The sequence below is a fragment of the Orycteropus afer genome, unplaced genomic scaffold (genome assembly GCF_000298275.1).
Source record: "Orycteropus afer afer isolate SDZICR_OR568_19922 unplaced genomic scaffold, OryAfe1.0 scaffold00054, whole genome shotgun sequence".
Lineage (NCBI taxonomy): Eukaryota > Metazoa > Chordata > Mammalia > Tubulidentata > Orycteropodidae > Orycteropus > Orycteropus afer.
The window spans coordinates 5760004-5767733 of NW_006921641.1; the positions used below are offsets into that span (position 1 = coordinate 5760004).

At 37.5% G+C, this 7730-nt stretch overlaps 1 protein-coding gene across 1 annotated transcript in view; it reads left to right on the plus strand.

The window, feature by feature from the left end:
• Window positions 1-7730, plus strand: part of GALNT14 (polypeptide N-acetylgalactosaminyltransferase 14) — a 378698-nt gene that overhangs the window by 48448 nt on the left and 322520 nt on the right. The window lies entirely within an intron of this gene.

A 7730-nucleotide genomic window follows, 5' to 3' on the forward strand; every position in this document is an offset into this window, starting at 1 on the left:
TTGGTTGTTATTTGCTATTTTTGTTTCTCTGTTCAAAGGACTCCCTTTAGCATCTCTTGTAAGGTTGGTCTGGTTTTAACAAATTCCCTTATTTTCTGCTTATCTGGAAATCTCCTAATTTCACCATCATATTTGAGGGACAATTTTGCCTACAGGAAAAACATGTTAGTTTTTTAAATTTTAAAGTGTGAGTAGGTTTGGTGTCAGCTCTTCTCTGAATGATTGGTAGATCACATTCTCCAGTGAAACTCTCTGGGCCAGGACTTTTTTTGTTGGTAATTTTTTTATGACCTCTTCAAGTTTTTATTTTGTTATGGGTCTGTTCAGATTTTCTATCTCAGTCTGTGTTAGTTTAGTTAAGTGGTGTGTTTCTAGAAATCTGTCCATTGTGTCTAGGCTTTTTTCAAATTTGTTGGAGTACAGTTCTTCATAGTATCCTGATGTTATTCTTTATATTTCTGTTGGTTTTGTTGTGATGTCACCTCTTTGATTTCTTATTCATGTTATTTGCATCTTCTCCTTCTTTTCCTTTGTTAAGTTTACTAGTGGTTTGTCAATTTTATTAATCTTTTTTTAAATGGATTTTATTGAAATATAATTTAAGTACAGTGAAATACACAAAACTAAAGTGACACGGGCCAATGCATTTTTTTGTTTGTTTGTTTGTTTTTGCAGTGTTCCCTTCCCTCCCCTTCCACCCCTGGTAACCAACAGAGAAAGTTTCCTTTCATATATAAACCTTTCCTTGACTCTCCACAACAACGAACTAATTAATACTATATTTGTCCTCTGTGATTGACTTATTTCACTCAGCATAATGTCCTCCAAATTCATCCATATTATGCAGTGTTTTGTAGACTCTACATTATTCTTTAGTGCTACATAGCATTCCAGTATGTGTATGTACCTTAGTTTGGTCATCCACTCTTCCACTGGTGGACATGTAGGTGGTTTCCATCTTTTCGCTATTGTAAATAGTGCAGTGATGAACATGAGTATGCATGTATCTGTTCCTATCCTGGCTCTCATCTCTCTAGGATATATATACCTAGTAATGGGATTGCTGGGTCAAATGGTATCTCCAATTCCATTCTAAGGAATCGCCATATTGCTTTTCACAGTGGTTGTGTCACTTCACAGTCACACAAGCAGTGTATGGGTGTCTCAATCTCTCCAAATCCCCACCAGCATTTGTTATTTTCTGTCTCATTGAACCTTGCCATCAGTGCTGGGGTGAGACGGTATATATCTCGTTGTTTTGATTTACATCTCTCTGATGGCCAATGATTGTGAGCATCTTTTCATGTATTAGCTGACCACCTGAATATCCTCCTTGGTGAAGCGTCTATTCATGTCTTCTGCCCATTTTTCAGTTGGATTGTTAATTCCTTTGGTGTTGAGGCATTGGAGTTTTCCATCAATCTTAGAGATAAGTCCCTTGCCAGGTATGTAATTATCAGCACATAGTGAATTTGTTGCTGTCATTTTTGTCATGTGCTTTTTCATTGTGTCAATTTCTTTGTGCCATATAATTTTCTAAGCTGAGCTCATTTTGTTTATGAATCATGTTATTACTCCCTTCATTGCTATTGTTTTAGTATTTGCTGAATATTTATGCGGGTCCTCTTTTTTATCTTGATTTGAAGGTTTATCATTTTTCTTTGAAGTTACCCTGTGATTTATAGTTTTCTTCCCAAGTGTAGAACTGTTCATTCTATCTTGTAGTTGTCTTGACTTCCCTACCATCTAGAAGTTCTGTAAAGACACAGATTTTTTTCCCTCTTTTTGGTTTGTAGTTGTCCTCATTTGTCGGTTGGTGTCTCTGGTTCTCTGTTTACAATCTTTTAGGCTTATTTACTTTGAATACTTCCATAGCTGGGTTGGTTTCTGGGTTATACCATCACATGTGTTAATTGTCATTTGTTGTTGGCTTTTGTTGCTTTTCTGTCCAAAGGGCTCCCTTTAGCATCTCTTGTAAGGTTGGTCTGGTTTTAACAAATTCCCTTAATTTCTGCTTATCTGGAAATGTCCTAGTTTCACCATCATATTTGAGGGACAGTTTTGCTGGGTACATAATTCTTGGTTGGAAATTTTTCTCTTTCAGTGTTTTATATGTACCATCCCACTGTCTTCTCGCTTGCATGGTTTCTGTCAAGCAACCCGAGGTTAGTCTTATTGGTTGCCCCTTGTAGGTAACTTTTTGTTTTTCCCATGCTGCTATTATGATTCTTTCTTTGTCTTTGGTTTTGGTGAGTTTGATGATGATATGTCGTGGTGTTTTTCTTTTGGAGTCTATCCTGTTTGGGGTTCGTTGGACTTCCTGAATGGATGTATTCCCATCTTTCATCATATCAAGGAAGTTCTCTCCAACAAATCTTGGACAGTTTTCTCAGTGGTTTTATTTTTCCCTTCCTGTTCTGGAATTTCAATGACACATAGATTATTCTTTTTGATGGTATCCTACATGAACCTTAGGCTTTCTTCATTTTATCTTTTTTCTGTTTGATCCCTTTCTAAAGAAGTATTCAGATATTTGTCTTCAATTTCATTAATTCTGTCTTCCATTACATCAATTCTACTCCTTTGCCCTTTCAATATATTATTTATTTCTGACAATTTAGTATTAATCTTCTGGATTCTATATGTAGATTTAGAATTATTTCTAATTTTTCATTTAATTTGTTATTTTGTTCTTGTATTGTCTTTTGAAATCGTTCTAGGGTTTTCTCTGTTTTTTCCTTGTTCTGTCTCTCAGTTTGTTGAAGATACCTAAGTATAATTCTTTTGAGTTCCTTATTAGGGAGTTACAATGCTGTGTCTTCCTCAGGGATGTGTTTTGGGTCTGTATCCTGGTCCCTTGTGTCTCCTGCTTTATCTTCCTTCTTTGTGTGGACTGTGATGCTCTGTTGTCTCCGAGGCATTGTGCCATTTTTGTGTTTATATTTAATTGGTGATTCTATGTTGGAGTGACTTGCCCACAGTTTTCATTTTCGTTGTTTTGTTTGTGTGTTATCTATACAGGCAAGGTACTGTGCTGTGCTCCTCTATTCACTAGTTGACAGCACATATACACTCACCTCCTGTCTCCTTTCCTGTTGTCAGCCTCTCATAGGCCTTGCCGACCCTGGCAAACAGAGCCTGTTCTTAGGTCCCTGGAATCTGAATGAGAATACTGTCACTTTAAAATCCAAAATGGCTGCCACTTGTAAACATTCAAAATGGCTGCACCCTCTGTCACTTTAAATATCCCAAATGGCCACCACTTGTAAATATTCAAAACAGTGTGCCCTAGGTCACTTTAAATATCCAAAATGGCCACCACTTGTAAATATTCAAAACGGTGTGCCCTAGGTCACTTTAAATATCCAAAATGGCTACCGCTTGTAAACATTCAAAATGACTGCACCCTCGGTCACTTTAAATATCCAAAATGGCTGCCATGTGTAAACAATCAAAATGGCTGCACCCTCCAGACAGCATAAAGTCCACAGCTCAGGTTGTCTCCTTCCTTGCTGTTTCCTTTCCTAGTCATAGGCCACCAGAGCAGTTGTCCCTGCAGCCCTTGGTGACTGGGACTGATCTTTAGGTCAATTCTCAGGTCCCAACACCACTTGGAAATATTCAGACTGTTGGTCCCATCAGAATAATTGACAGTCTGCAGCTGTGACTGTCTCTGTACTCATTGTTTTTGTTCAGGTTTTTCCACTGTTGTTGTTTTTATGTGCCGTCGAGTCAAACCGGACTCATAGTGACCCCTCCTTGGATTTCCGAGGCAGTATCACTACGGAAGTAGGATCGCCCAACCTTCCTTCAGGTTTTTCCACTAGTTGGTGCCTAATCCACTTCTGTATAGTTCCTTTCAAAGCTCACGGTTCTAGGATTATCTTCTATATCTCTGTCAATTGGTTTTTCTTTTCTTTGTTGAAGAGGATCTGTGTTGCTTGTCTGCCTATTCCTCCATCTTACTGGAAGTCCCCAATTTTATTAATCTTTTCAAAGTACCCACTTCTAGTCTTGTTGCTTTTTTCTATTGTCTTACTCTTTTCTGTTTCATTTATTCTCCTCAAATCATTACTATTTCTTTTTTTCTGGTGACTGTAGGCTTATTTTTGCTGCTCTTTTTCTAATTGTTGGAGATTTTGGGTGAAGATGTTGATTTTGGTTCTTTCTTCTTTTTTGCTATGTGCATCTATTGCTATAAATTGGACTCTGATCACTGCCTTTGCTGTGTCCCAAAGATTTTGGTACGTTGTAGTTTTATTCTCCTTTGATTCATGGAATTTTTTAACTTCACTATTTATTTCTTCTTTTACCCCATCATTTTCCAGGAGGATGTTACTCAGTTTCCATGTCCTTGATCTTTTTCCAGTGGTCTTCCTAGTGTTGCTTTCTAATTTTGTAGCATTATGATCTAAGAAGATGCTTTGCGGTATTTCAATGTTTTGAAATTTTTTGAGGCTTGCTTTGTGGCCTAACATATGGTCTATCCTGGAGAATGTTCCATGAGTATTGGAAAAGAGTGTGTATTTTGCTGTTGTTGGATGAAGTGCTCTGTAGATGTCTCTAAGGTCAAGTTGGTTGATCATATTGTTTAGTTCTTCTGTGTCTTTGTTGAGTTTCTTCCCAGTTGATCTAACTCTTACTGAAGTGGTGTATTAAAGTCTCCTACTATTACTGTGGAGTCTATTTGTCTTTTTAGTTCTGTTTTAAGTTTGATACATGTATTTTGCAGATCTTTCATTGGGTGCATAGATATTTATTGTGGTTATGTCCTCTTCTTCAGTTGATCCTTTAATCATTATATCATGTCCTTCCTTGTCTTCTATGGTCATTTTTATCTTAAAACCTATTTTATCAGAAATTAATATTGCCACTTCTGCCCTTTGTTAGTTGTCATTTGCTTAGTATACCTTTTCCCAACCTTTAATTTGCAATCTATTTTTTGTCTTTGTTTCTAAGGTGAATCTCTTGTAGACAGCGTATTGATGGATCCAGTCTGCATCTCTTCATCTCTTGAGTGGTACATTTAATCCATTTATATTCAGTGTAATTATTGAGAAGTATGAATTTATTGATGCCACTTTGTTGTGTGTTTTTTCATGGTGTTGATGATTTCTTTATTCCATATCATTTTCTGTGCTGAGCTTATTTTGTTTATGGGTCATGTTATCTCCTTCATTGCTACTTTTTTAGTATCTGCTGAATATTTGTGCTTGTCTTTTTTATTTTGATGTGAAGGTTTGTTATTTTTCTTTGAGATTACCCTGTGATTTATTTTTTCTTCCTAAGTTTAAAATAGTCTGTTCCATCTTGCAATTGTCTAGACTCCCATGGCATTTAGAAGTTATGTAACTGCACTATTTATTCCTTTTGTTTAGTTTGTAATTGTCCTTATTTACCCACTGATATCACTGGTTCCTCTTGCCTGCGTGGTTTCTGCCAAGAAATCATAGCTTAATCTTTTAGGTTGCCCTTTATAGGTAACTTTTCATTTTTCCCATGCTGCATTCAGGATTCTTTCTTTGTCTTTGGTTTTGGTGAGCTTGATTATGATATGTCTCGGTGATTTTCTTTTGGGGTCTATCCTGTTTGGGGTTTATTAAACTTCTTGAATGGATGTATTCTGGTCTTTCATCATATTAGGGAAATTCTCTTCCAACAAATCAATATTTTTCTCTGTTTTTTTTTTTTTTTTTTTTGGTTGTTGTTATCTCTTCCTGTTTTGGAATTCTGATTACGTAAACGTTATTCCTCTTGATGATATCCTCCACGAATCTTAGGCTTTCTTCATTTTATTTTGATCTTTTTTCTGATTGATCCTTTACCAAAGTAGTAGTAAGGTATTTATCTTCAATCTCATTGATTGTGTCTTCTATTGATTCAATTCTATCCCTTTCCCCATTCAAGGTGTTATCTATTTCTGAAATATTAGTATTAATCTTCTGGATTTCTATTTGTTGTTTTTGTATCATTTCTTATTTTTTTGTTTATTTTGTCAGTTTGTTCTTATATTATTTTCCTAAATTGCTGTAGGGTTTTGTTTGTGTTTTCCTTAAATTTGTAAGTATTTTCCTTGATTTTGTCAGTGTTTTCCTTAATCTGTCTCTCAGTCTGTTGAAGGTATACAAATAGTAATTCTTTGGAATTCCTTGTCAGGGAATTCCAATGCTGTTTCTTCCTCAGGGATGTTTTCTTGGTTTGTATCCTGGTCCCTTGTTTCTACTACTTTATCTTGCTTTTTGTGTGGACTGAGGTGGTCTGTTGTCACCCAGACATTGTGGTGGTGCTGTATTTATGTTTAATGTCTTAGCAGTCATCAGCCTCCAGTGCAGCCACCCGTGCTGTTCTCAGCATGCTGAGCCTACTCCTGTGTGGCCCGTCCAGGTAACAACTCCACTTGCAAATATTCAAAATGGTCGCCCCTGCTGCTTGTGAATATTCAGAATGGCTGCACCCTCAGAACAGCAGCTAGCAGTCCACAGCTCTGTTTGTCTCCTTCGCTGTGTTCCTTTTTGGTTGTTATGTACCAGTGCAATCTTTGCCCATGCAAGCTTTAGTGAGCAGAGCTGATTCTTAGGTTACTAGTGGGAAATACAAAAAAATGGATGTGCCCTCAGGACACCCAGCAGTCTGCAGCTCTGTTTGTCTCCTTACTCACTGTTTTCATTCAGATTCTTGTACTAGTTGGTATTTAATCCACTTCTTTATCATTGCCTTCAAAGCTCAGGGTTCCAGGATAGTCTTCTCTATCAGTTTCAATTGGCTTCTCATTGCTTTGTTGCAGAGGGTCTGTGTAGCTTGTCTGCCTATTCCACTATCTTGTCAGAACTCTTCAGATGTGCTTTCAAGTGAGTAGAACTCACTATGGCTTAGGTCATGAACGTTGGCCATTATTCTTTGAAGACCATGGCATGTTACATGAAGAAGCTCATGAAGCTTCATGAAGAACAGTTGCTTATCTTTTCAAGATTCATTAAGTACCTGTTCTAACTAAATATTGTACCAGGTGCTGTCCCATACAACTTACACTTTAAGTTGGGCAGCATTTTTCATTTTACAATGAGGAATGAGATTCTGAGAAATAAGTGACTTATTCAAGGTCACATATCAATAAATGCCCATGGAACTTATTTATGAGTTGACAAGGAGGCTTGACTGATGTGATATTGTAGTTGAAAACATAGGGGTTTTTTGGGTCTAGGATTTGCTCAAATAGTACTTTGACAAAGAAAGCAACCACATTCTGCTGTTTATCTTTCTGCCCCCTGGAGCTGGTCTTTTAGGTCCCTGGGAGTAACACTTCAGAGGACACTTCTGCTAGATGGGTAGGAGCAGGACTACAGGAGTGAGATCATCAGCTTTCCCCTGAGGATAGCTTTTTATAGCATTGGTGACTATAATGGGAGCTTGTTGTTGTTTTTATGTGCCATTGAGTCGGATCCGACTCATAGCGACCCCTCCTTGAGTTTCTAAGACAGAATCACTACAGAAGTAGATTGCCCAGCCTTCCTTCTAAGGAGTGGCTGGTTGGTATGAACCTCCAGCCTTCTGGTTAGCAGTCAAGTGCCTTAGGCCCTATGCTATCAGAGCCTCCTAAGTGGGAGCTTATTTCCCCTCCTGTGGAACAAGGAGGGATATAAAAAGGAGGAGGAAAGCAAATATATATAAATCTGTAGGGAGAGAAGGCATCCAGAACCATTGTTTGAGTCAATGGCTATCTTTAGGACTGT